Raw genomic sequence first — 12,794 nt, forward strand, 5'->3', positions numbered from 1 at the left:
TTATCTCACCCTGTACCTCTTCTTCACTAGCTCCCAGCTCTAAGTTTTCCTCTGTATATTCCTTTTTCCTAATTCTTCCTAATACTATCTGGATGTGTCTTCCCCTCCCTCTGTCACTTTGTAATTCTCTGTTTCTGTCTCTTTCTCACTCTTGCTCTCTCGTTCTCTCTCTTTGTCTCAGAAACTTGTCATTTTTAAGAATACCCAGTAGCTCCAAATTCTCCAGCATTCAGGAATCACCTCTTCTTTTAGTAGCCAAAGTACAATAATATAATCTTTATCTTGCATGAATGCACACTTTATACCCCTTGCAAATGTTGCTGAGTATATTTTCCTAGTTCTTGGTCATTTTTTCTCCAGAATGCTCTATTGTGCTCCTCCATCATTTTTCTCTGATAATCTTACATCTATTCTCCACTGTATTTAAACTCTCTACAGTCCATTTTGCCCCCCAAAGAGTATATGCAAGTACCCTTATGAACACATACACATTCAAGAGGCTGTCATGTTGAACAGACTACTTAGCTTGAGAATAAAATTAAGTGATGCAGTTAAAAAAAGACTTTAATACTGAATATCACTGTTCCTAGTATCCACTAGCAATGCTTCCTCACAGGAGCCTCTTAAAGCCATTTCCCTCTTTAGCTCTTAGGCCAGCCACCTTGTACTGAGGCCTATTCATTTCCTTCTTCTACAAGCATTAGGCTTAACCCAATAAAAACATGTGGATACATAACTAAAAGCACTTCTCATTGTGGTCCTTCTGAAAAGAAAGAGTGAGTCTATGCCAAAAACAGACGGCAGTTTCTACTTTTATAACTACAGAAAAGAAGTTCAGGCAGTTTCTAAAAACTAAGTGCCCTCATTATCAAACCAGTGACTAGAAATATTGGAGTCCAGCACCTTGTCACACATATATGTGATTCACTTGAACAATAACAATCACGTAGTAATAAAAAGATACTTGCATGAAATGAAGGATTTCATGGTGAAAGAAAATCTCTTCAGGAAAACATCTAAGACATATTATCAACCAAAGCTTGCTGTCTCCTCATTGTCATCAAAAATGACCTTGACTCCAATTATTCATAGGGTATCACTAGTTACTGGATGCCAACATCAGATATCATGTATCCTATCCTCCTCCAAGGGAAAGAAGTTTCTAACCCACTAAGTAATGTTCAAGATCAGTTACTACAGCAATCAAATCTCACAGAATGAAAAGCATCTAATTCAACACTTGATGCTTGAATATCCTCTAAAACATCAATGATGGGCTGTTATCCATCCTTTCTTGCACAACTCTAGTAATAGGGAGCTCACCATCTCCTAAGGGAATCCTGATGTAACTGTTAGAAACATCATCTTATATGAAGCTAATATCTGTTCTTTCTTCTATATTTTCTATTTTTTATTCTTAGTTGTATTCTTTGGGACAATATCACTTGAGTTTATTTTTATAACTAGAATTAGAATTAGAGTTTACACTTTAGAATAGGCTATTAGTTCTTAGAATTAACAGAGATAGTTCAATTTATTTATTCACTCAACAAATATATGAATGCCTACACTTTTCTAGATAATGGTAAATAATTGAACATTAGTGTCTGAGATGGGATTTGAATACAGATCTGTTTTATTCTAAAGGCCATCTCATTCCTTTTGTTCTCTGCTACTATCCTGATTGTAGATGTTACAATCTTTCAGTTGGATATTATAATAATGCTTGAAGAATTTTCACAGTTTCTGAATTTTTCCTAATTCTTTACAGTCTGTTTACCTTCCAGATTAATTTTCCTAATTCATGGTCTTCCTCATCACTGACTACTCAAAACCTTACTTTGCTTTTCCAACTAAAATTCAAACACATTGACCTGATATTAATGTTCCTCAACAAAATGGTTACTACCTAAAATTCTGGTATTATCTCCTATGGCAACCTCATCCATTCTCATTGTTTCAATGAATCAACAATAAACTGATAAATCCAAATCTATAGCCAGATCCAAATTTTCTCTACTTGGTGTTTTACAGTGTTATCTCATCTAAATATAACAGGTAAAACACATTTCTTTCACTCATCATGTTAACTTATATCATATCGTCTTCCTGCTATTTTCCCATTATAAAATGTTTCTTCTTCAAGAGTTTTCCCTGCTCTTGTGATGATTTTCAAAATTCTTAAAATGAAAAAGTGACATCAGCAAGGTGGCAGAATAGGAGGTCTCCATCCCTAGTTATCCCAAAGAAACATGGACTTGGCAATCAACCACAGACAAAAGTGTCTTTGTGGGAGCTTCAGGATCCAGTTAGGAGGCTGAGACACACAAGTGGAGCCTAAGACTGAGGAAAGTTGTTTGAGAAAGCAGGTTAACACTCCAGTAGAAGGCCCACTGACTGTGTACCTGGCTGCAGACACCGGAGCAGCCCTGTCCCACTGTGGACTTGGCTCCAGCCCTGACTGTACTTGGTCCTGCCACTAGAACTGCCCTTATGCCAACCTGGCAGGAACCACACCTGAATCACCCCCAGTAATAGGCTGCACAAACCACGGTTCTGACTGCAGACCTGGAAGCAGCCCCATGATTAAGCGCCAGCCCCACTTGACCATGGTCGCAGAAGCAGTCTCATCTGACCAGAGACCCACCATGAGTCACACCCGCCCATACCCCCAGTAACAGGCCCGTCAACCACGGACCCATCTGCAGACACAGAAGCAGCCCTGTGACCCAACTCCAACCCTTCTTGACCACAATCATGTAGGCAGTCCTGTCTGTCTGGGAATCCAGCAGTGGAAGGTCAATACCTACTAAAACCAGTCTGTAAAGCCTGGAAGAGGTGACTGCTCCTTCAAATGCACAGACACCAACACAAGGCCACAAGGATAATGAAGAATCAGGCAAAAATGACACATCCAAAGAAAGTAATAAAGCTTCAGTAACCAACCCTAAACAAATGGAGATCCATGAATTCTTTGACAAAGAATTTTTAAAGAAACTTAAAGGCGCTCAATGAGCTACAAGAGAACACAGATACACAACAAAGTGAAATCAGGGGAAAAAATACATGAACAAAATGAGAAATTCAATAAAGAAATAGAAACCACAAAAAAAAGAACCAAACAAAAGTCCCAGAGCTGAAGAATACAATGACTGAAATGAAGAATTCAATAGAGAACTTCTATGGCAGATTCAATCAAGTAGAAGAAAAACATCAGCAAACTCAAAGAAAAGTTATGTGAAATTATCCAGTTAAAGAAACAAAAAGTAAAAAATAATGGAAAAAGGGTAAAGAAATCCTATGGGACTTACAGGACATCATCCAAAGAATGAATATATGCAGTATTGGAGTCCCAAAAAGAGAAGAGAAAGAGAAAGGAACAGAAAACTTTTCATAGAAATAATGGCTGAAAACATCCCAAATCAGGAAGGAAAATGAACATCCACATTTATGGAACTCAAAAATCTCCAAATAGCTTGTTCCCAAAGAGGTCTAAACCAAGACATATTATTGTTAAATGTCAAAAGTCTAAGACAAAGGGAGTACTCTGAAAGCAGCAAGAGAAAAGCAACTTGTACATACAAGTGATTCCCCATAAGAACAGCATCAGATTTTTCAGCAGAAGTCTTGCAGGCCAGGAGAGTAGGATGATATATTAAAACTACTAAAAGAAGAAAACTGCCAACCAAATGTGCCTTCCCCAGCCAATATCCTTTAAGAATAAAGAAAAGATAAAGACTTTCCCAGACAAATAAAAACTTGAGTTCATCACCACTTGACCTGCTTTGCAAGAAGTACTAAAGGAGTTTTTCAAGTTGAAACTACAAGATCCTAAACAACAACATGAAAGAATATGAAATATAAATCTCACTGCTAAAGATAAATATAAATACAAACACAGAATACTGTATACTGTAATGATGGCATGTATATCACTTTTAATACTAGCATATAAATTAAAAGACAAAGTACTAAGAATAACTATAACCACAGAAATTTGTTAATAGAAATACAATACAGGCATACCTAATTTCATTGCACTTCACTTTATTGTGCTTCATGGATACTGCATTTTTTACAAGACCTTATACCAGTAAAAAGATTATGACTTGCTAATGGCTCAGATGATGGCTAGCATTTTTTAGCAATAACTTAATTAAGGTATTTACATTTTTTAGACATAATGCTATGGCACACTTAATAGACTATAGTATAGTGTAAATATAACTTTTATATGCACTGGGAAACAAAAAAAAATCATGTGACTTGCTTTATTGCAATATTTGCTTTATTTCAGTGGTCTGAAACCAAACCAGCAATATCTCTGAGGTATGCCTATATAAAAAGAAGTAAAATATAACAATAATTACATAAAGGGAGGAGGGGTAAAGTGTAAAATTTTTGCATGGGAAATTGTGTTGTTTTTATCAGATTACAACGCACCACTATAACTAAAAAAAGTTGAAACAAATCCTATGATAACCACAAAAAAAGTACAATAGATACAGAAAAGATAAAGAGAAAAGAATCAAAGAATACCACTGCAAAAAAATCATCAAACCACAAAGAAAAGAGAAGAGAGAAACAGGAGAGATACAAACAGACAGAAACACGGAACAAATTGACAATAGTAACTGCTTATCTATCAATAATTACTTAAATGTAAGTGGACTAAACTTTCCAATCATAAGACATATAGTGGCTGAATGGAGTAAAAGACAAGATCCAACTATAGGCCATCTACAAGAGATACATTTTTCTTTTGTCCTTAATTTTTTTTATTGAGATAACATTGGTTTCTAATATTACATAAATTTTAGGTGTACATCATTATATTTTGGTTTCTGTGTAGATTACATCATGTTCACCACCCAAAGACTACCGTCCATCACCATACACATGTTCCTAGTCACCTCTTTTGCCCACCTCTCTCCCTCCTTCCCCTCTGGTAACCACCAATCTAATCTCTGTATCTATGTGTTTGTTTGTTGTTGTTTTCATCTTCCATTTATGAGTGAGATCATATGGTATCTGACTTTCTCCTTCTGAAATGTTACTTAGCATAATACCCTCAAAGTCCATCCATGTTGTCACAAATGGCAAGATTTCATCATTTTTATGGCTTGGCAGTATTCCATTGTGTATATATACCACATCTTCTTTATCCATTCATCCCTTGATGGACACTTCTGTTGTTTACCAGTCTTGGCTATTGTGAATAACACCTCAATGAAGATAGGGGTGTATGTATCTTTATGCATTCGTGTTTTCATGTGCTTTGGACAAATACCCAGCAGTGGAATAGCTGGATTATATGGTAGTTTTATTCTTAATTTTTTGAGGAATCTCCATACTGTTTTCCACAGTGGCTGCACCAGTTTGCATTCTCACCAGCACTATATGAGAGTTGCCTTTTCTCCACATCCTCTCCAACACCTGTAATTTCTTGTCTTGTTAATTACTGCCATTCTGACAGGCATGAGGTAATATATCTCACTGTTGTTTTGATTTGCATTTCCCTGATAATTAGTGATGTTGAACATCTTTTCATGTGCCTGTTGGCCAGCTGTATAACTTCTTTGGAGAAATGTCTGTTCAGATTTTTTCCCTATTTTTCAATTGGGTTGTTAGTTTCTTTGTTGTTGAGATGTATGAGTTCTTTATATATTTTGGATATTAACCCCTTATCAGATACATGGTTTCCAAATATCTTCTCCCAATTGTTAGGTTGTCTTTTCATTTTGTTGATGGTTTCCTTTGCTGTGCAGAAGATTTTTAGTTTGATGTAGCCTCATTTGTTTATTTTTTAATTCTTTCCCTTGCCTGGTCAGACATGGTACTTGAAAGTATGCTGCTAAGACAGATGTTGAAGAGTATACTGCCTATGTTTTCTTCTAGAAGTTTTATGGTTTTAGGTCTTATATTCAAGTCTTTAATCCACTTTTAGTTAATTTTTGTGTATGGTGTAATCTAATGGTCTACTTTAATTCCCTTGCTTATAGCTGTCCATTTTTCCCAACACCATTTATTGAAAAGACCTTCATTTATCCATTGTACATTCTTGGCTCACTTGTTGAAAATTAGCTGTCCATAGATGTGTGGGTTTTTTTCTGGGCTCCATTGATCTGTGTGTCTGTTTTTGTGTCAGTATTATGCTGTTTTGATTACTATAGCTTTGTAGTGTATTTTGAAATCAGAGAACATGATACCTCTAGCTTTGTTCTTTTTTCTCAGAACTGCTTTAGCTATTTGGGGTCTTTTGTTGTTCCATATAGACTTTAGGATTCTTTGTCCTCTTTCTGTGAAAAATGTCATTGAAACTTTGATAGGCATTACAGTGAACCTGTAGATTGCTTTAGGAAGTATGGACATTTTACCTGTTAATTCTTCTGATCCAAGAGCAAGGAATATCTTTCCATTTCTTTGTGTCTTCTTCAATTTCTTTCAACAACGTTTTATAGTTTTCAGTGTACAGGTCTTTCATCTCTTTGGTTAAATTTATTCCTAGGTATTTTATTCTTTTTGTTGCACTTGTAAATGGGATTATATTCTTAATTTATCTTTCTGCTGCTTCATTGTTAGTGTATAGAAATGCAACTTATTGTTGTATGTTGATTTTGTATCCTACAACTTTACCATATTTATTTATTATTTCTAAAAGTCTTCTCATGAATTCTTTAGGGTCTTCTATATATCAAATCACATCATCTGCAAATAGTGACAGTTTCACATCTTCTTTCCCAATTTGGATCCCTTTCTTTTCTTTTTCTTGCCTGATTGCTCTGGCTAGGACTTGCAATACTATGTTAAATAAGAGTAGTAAAGGTGGGAATCTTTGTCTGGTTCCTGTTCTTAGAGGGATAGCTTTCAGTTTTTCTCCAGAGATTGATGTTAGCTACAGGTATTTTATATATGGTCTTTATTATGTTGAAGTACTTTCCTTCTATACTCATTTTATTCAGAATCATTATCATAAATGGATGGTGTATCTTGCCAAATGCTTTCTCTGCATCTATTGAGAGGATCATGTAATTTTTATTCTTCGTTTTAATAATTTGGTGTATCACATTGATTGATTTGCAGACTTTGAACCATCCCTGCATCCCTGGAATAAATCCCTCTTGACCATGGTGTATGATTTTTTAATGTATTGCTGTATTTGATTTGCTAGTATTTTGTCGGAGATGTTTGCACTGATATTCATCAGTGATATTGGTCTGTAATGTTCCTTTTTTGTGTTGTCCTTGTCGGGTTTTGGTATCAGAGTAATGTTGGCCTCATAAAATGAGTTAGGATGTGTCATTCTGCAGAGGTCCCACCCACCCCACCTATGCAGGCCCAGAGGTAACCCTTGGGTTGCTGTTGGGAGGGGACCAGTCCCTGGGTGGGCTGCCTGGCCTGGCAAAGCTGGGTTAAATTGGTGCTCTAGTGGGTGCAGCAGACCCCCGCACTAACAGGCCAGGGGAAGTACTCCAATGGCATCTGCCAGTGTCTGCGTCAGCCCGCCTGTACTAGGTCACAATATTTGCTGCCACCAATGTCTCAGTGCCTGGGGAGGTGGTCCCAGCCTGGGGAGGCCTCACCTCTTGCTGAGATGTGCCCAGAGCTATCAAATGAGTCTCTTTTCACCAAAGGACTGTGCACCTTTCTTTCTGGTGATTCTCAGTTGCTTTACAAAACAGGTGAATTTGTGCATGAGCCCTTTAAGAGCAGGCTTTTCTTTCCCTTATGTTCAATAGCTTTTCTGTGAGTATCTCCCATTGTTAACAGCCAGAAAAGCCAGATATTATGACACTCATCTCAGTTGCATTGAGTTCACAAGCTGCTAATTATGGCAAAGCTCTCCCACTCAGAACTCCTACTCCTCCTGGGAAAGCTTCATACCTTAATACTACTCCCGGCCATGAAGCACCACAGCTAGAATGTGGCTTTTTCCCCTCCAGAAAGGAATTTATGCCTCTTCAACCTCAGTCAGAACTGCCCCTTGCTGTGGGGGTCCTTTTTATCCAGTTTTCAGTTCTCTCTCTGGGCAGGATAATTGTTCCAAGGGTAGTTGTAAATTTGTTGTGTCCATGCGAGGAGGTGAGTTCAGAGTCCTCCTACACTGCCATCTTCCCACACAACCAAGAGATTCATTTTAGATTTAAGGACACACATAGGCTGAAAATGAAGGTGTGAAGAAAGACATTCCATGCAAATGGTAACCAACAGAGAGAGCCACATACTGACATTTCAGTCAGTGATGGGCTGCATATGTGATGATGGTTCCATAAGATCATAATAGAGCTGAAAAATTCCTATCATCTACTGATGTTGTAGCCATTGTAACATCACATAGTGGAAGAAGAGGCAAGAGAAAAGGAAATTGCAGGAGAAGAAAACGAAGAAGACCCTCCCAAGAAAATTCACAGTGAAGGGTTTAACTGAAGCTTTTTCAGACCTCAAAAAGCCCCTTAAAGAGTTGAAAACATGGATCCCAAGACTGAAAGGTTTTCATTAATAGCAGGGAAGAATTGTCATGATGCATTATCTGCTTACAAATCTGTGCTGTAAAACAAAGTAAGCAAACCATCATAGATATATTTCTGAAGAGTGACACCTCCTCCAGAAGAACCTCAGGCAAGTCCTTTAAGAGGTATTCCCAAAGAAGGCATTGTTATCATAGGAGATGACAGCTCCATGCATGTTTTTGCTCCTGAAAATCTTAGGTGGGACAAGATGTTGAGGTGGAAGACAGTGATATTAATGATCCTGATCCTGTGCTGGCCTAAGCTAATGTGTATGCTTCTGTCTTAGCTTTTAACGAAAACGTTTAAAAAGTAAAATAAAAATTTTAAAGTTTTAAACAAAAGACTTACAGAATAAGGATATAAAGAAAAAATATTTTTATACAGCTGTGCAACGTATGTCAAGCTAAATGTTATTACTAAAGAGTCAAAAAGAAAAAAATTAAAAGTTTATAAAGTAAAAAAGTTACAGTAAGCTAAGGTTAATTTACTATTGAAGAAATAAACATATTTTTCATAAATTTAGTGTAGCCTAATTATAGTGTTTATAAAGTCTACAGTAGTGTACAGTGATGTCCTCGGCCTTCATATTCATTCACCACTCACTCACTGACTTACCCAGAGCAACCCCCAGTCCTACAAGCTCAATTCATAGTAAGTGCCCTATATAGGTGTATCATTTTTTATCTTTTATTCCATATTTTTACTGTACCTTTTCTATGTTTAGATACACAAATATTTACCATTGTGTGACAATGCCTACAGTATTTGACATAGTAACATGCTGTATAGGTTTGTAGCCTAGCAGCAATAGGCTATCTATATAAGATAGCCTAGGTGTGTAGTAGCCTGTATCATCTAGGTTTGTGTAAGTATACTCCATGATGTTTGCACAGCAACAAAACTACCTAACAATGAATTTCTCAGAACTTATCCCTGTCATTAAGCAATGCATCACTGTAGCTATATTTATATCAGACAAAATAGACTTTAAGTCAAAAACTATCACAAGACAAAGAAAATCATTATATAATGATAAAAGCATCAATTCATCAGGAAGACATAACAATTATAAATATATATGCACCCTACATCAAAACATCTAAACATATAAAGCAAACATTGACAAATCTAAAGGGAGAAATAAACAGCAATACAATAATAGTAGGAGACCTCCATACCCCACTCTCTATAATGGATAGATAATCCAGACTCAAAATCAAAAAGGAAACAGACTTGAAAAATCTACACACCAAATGAACCCAACAAACATGCAGAACATTCCATTCAACAGCAGCAGAATATTCATTCTTCTCATGTGCACATGAAACATTCTCCAGGATGGATCACATGCTAGGTCACAAAACAAGTCTTAAAAAACCTAAGAAAACTGAAATCATTCTAAGTATCTTTTCTGATCATAAAGGAATGAAACTAGAAATAAAGAAAGAAAATGGGAAAACTCAAAAATATAGGGAAACAACACCTTCTTAAACAACTATTGAATCAAAGAAGAAATCAAAAAGAAAATTAGAAAATATCTAAGACAAGCAAAAGCAAAAACACAGCATATCAAAACTTATGGGGTGCAACAAAAGCACTGCTACAAGGATGTTTATAGTGATCAACACCAGCCCTGAAAAAGAAAAAGTTCTCAAATAACCTAAATTTACACCACAAATAACTAGAAAAAGAATAAACTAGACACAAACTTAGCAGAAGGAAGGAAAAAATAAAGACAGAGCAGAAATACATCAAACAGAGAGCAGAAAAACAATTTTAAAAATTGATGAAACTAAGAATTGGTTTTTTGAAAAGGTAAATAAATTTAAAAAAACTTAGCTAAACTAAGAAAAAAAGAGAGAAGATTCAAATAAATAAAATAAAAAATGAAAGAGGAGACAATGCAACTGATGCCACAGAAATAAAAAAGATCATAAAGGACTATTATGAAGGATTATACACCAACAAATTGGATGACCTTCAAGAAATGGAGAAATTCCTAGAAAGATACATCCTATCAAGACTGAATCGATAAGAAATAGAAAGCCTGAACAGACCAATAACAAAGAAGGAGGCTGAGGGAATGAAAAAAAAAGACCAACAAAAGCCAGATGACCTCATGGGCAAATTCCACCAAATATCCGAAGAAGAATTAATATCAAATTTGTCTTAAACTCTTCCAAACAATAGATGCAGAACACTTCCCAACTCATTCTATGATGTCAGCATTGCTCTGATACCAAAGCCAGAAAAAAACAGCACAAGAAAACAAGACTACAGGCCAATATCCTTAATAAACATGCATGCAAAAATACTCAACAAAATATGGTCAAACTGAGTACAACAGCACATTAAAAGGATAAATTCCCCATGACCAAGTGGGATTTAGCCCTGGGAGGCAAGGGTGGTTCAACATACACAAATCAACCAATGTAATACATCACTTTAACAGAATTAAGTATAAAAATCACATGATTATCTCAATAGATGCAGAAAAAGCATTTAATAGAATTCAACATTGTTTCACAATAAAAACTCTCCTCGATACAATAAAGACCATTACTGAAAAGCCCACAGCTAACATTATATTCAATGGTGAAAAGCTGAAAGATTTCCCTCTAAGATCCTAAACAAGGCAAAGATGCCCATTCTTGGCTCTCCTATTCAACATAGTACTAGAAGTCTTAGCTAGAGCAATTAAGCAAGAAAAAGAAAAAAATGTATCCAAATCAGAAGGGAAGAAGTAAAACTATCACTGTTTGCAGATGACATGATCTCCTATGTAGAAAACCCTAAAGACTCCACCAAAAAAACTGTTAGAACTAATAAGCAAATTCAGCAAAGTCTCAGGATACAAAATCAACATACAAAAATCAGTTGTATTTCTACACATTAAAAACAACCTATCCAAAAAAGAAATTAAAAAAACAATTCCATTTACAATAGCATCAAAAAGAATAAAGTACTTAGGAATAAACTTAACCAAGGAGGTGAAAGACTTGTAAACTGAAAACTGTAAAACACTGATGAACAAAATTTTTAAAGGCACAAATAAATAGAAGTCGATCCTGTGTTCACAGTTAGAAGAATTAATATTGTTAAAATGTCCATACTTTCCAAAGTGATCTACAGATTCAATACAACTCTACCAAAATCCCAATGGTATTTTTTATAAAAATAGAAAAAACGATCCTAAAATTCATTTGGAACCAAAGACAACCTGAATAGTCAAAGTAATTTTGAGCAAAAAGAACAAAGCTGGAGACATCACATTTCCTGATTTCAAATTACATTACAAATCTACAGGAATCAAAACAGTATAGTGTTGGCATAAGAACAGACATAGATCAATGAAACAAAATAGAGAACCAGACATAAAGCCACATATATAAATTTCAAATAATCTTCAATGAGGATTCCAAGAATACACAGTGGGGAAAAAATAGTCTCTTAAGTAAATGGTGTTGGTGAAATTGGATATCCACATGCAAAATAATTAAATTGGACGCTTATCTTACACTACACACAAACATCAATTCAAAATGGATTAAAAGACTTAAATATAAAACCTGAGACAATAAAACTCTCAGGTGAAAACAGGGAAAAAGCTTCTAGCATTCTGCTGGGCAATGAATTTTTGGATATAACACCAAAAGCACAGGAAACAAAAGCAAAAATAGACATATGGGATTGCATTAAACTAAAAAGCTTCTGAGCAGCAAAGGAAACAATTAACAAAGTGAAATGGCAACCTAAAGAATGGGAGAAAATACATGCAGACTATATATATATAATAATGGGTTAATATCCAAAATATATAAGGAACTCCTACAACTCAATAGCAAAAAAACAAATAATCCAATTTAAAAATGAGCAAAGAAACCAAAGAAACATTTCTCCAGAGAAGACATACAAATGGCCAACAGGTATATGAAAAAGTGCTCAACATCATTAACCATCAGGGAATTGCAAATCAAAGCAACAATGAGATATCACCACACACTTATTAGGATAGCTATCATCAAATAAATAAAGGATAAGTTTTGGCAAGGTTGTGGAGAAAAGGGAACCCTTATACACTATGGGTGGGAATGTAAATTGGTGTAGCCACTATGGAAAACAATATAGAGGTTCCTCAAAGAATAAAAAATGGAATTACCATTTCATCCAGCAATCCTACTTCTGAGTATATACCCAAAGGAATTGAAACCTGGATCTTGAAGAGATTTCTGCATTCCCATGTTCATTACAGCATTATTTACAACAGCCAACAAATGGAAACAA

The sequence above is a fragment of the Equus quagga genome, chromosome 1 (assembly GCF_021613505.1).
Source record: "Equus quagga isolate Etosha38 chromosome 1, UCLA_HA_Equagga_1.0, whole genome shotgun sequence".
Lineage (NCBI taxonomy): Eukaryota > Metazoa > Chordata > Mammalia > Perissodactyla > Equidae > Equus > Equus quagga.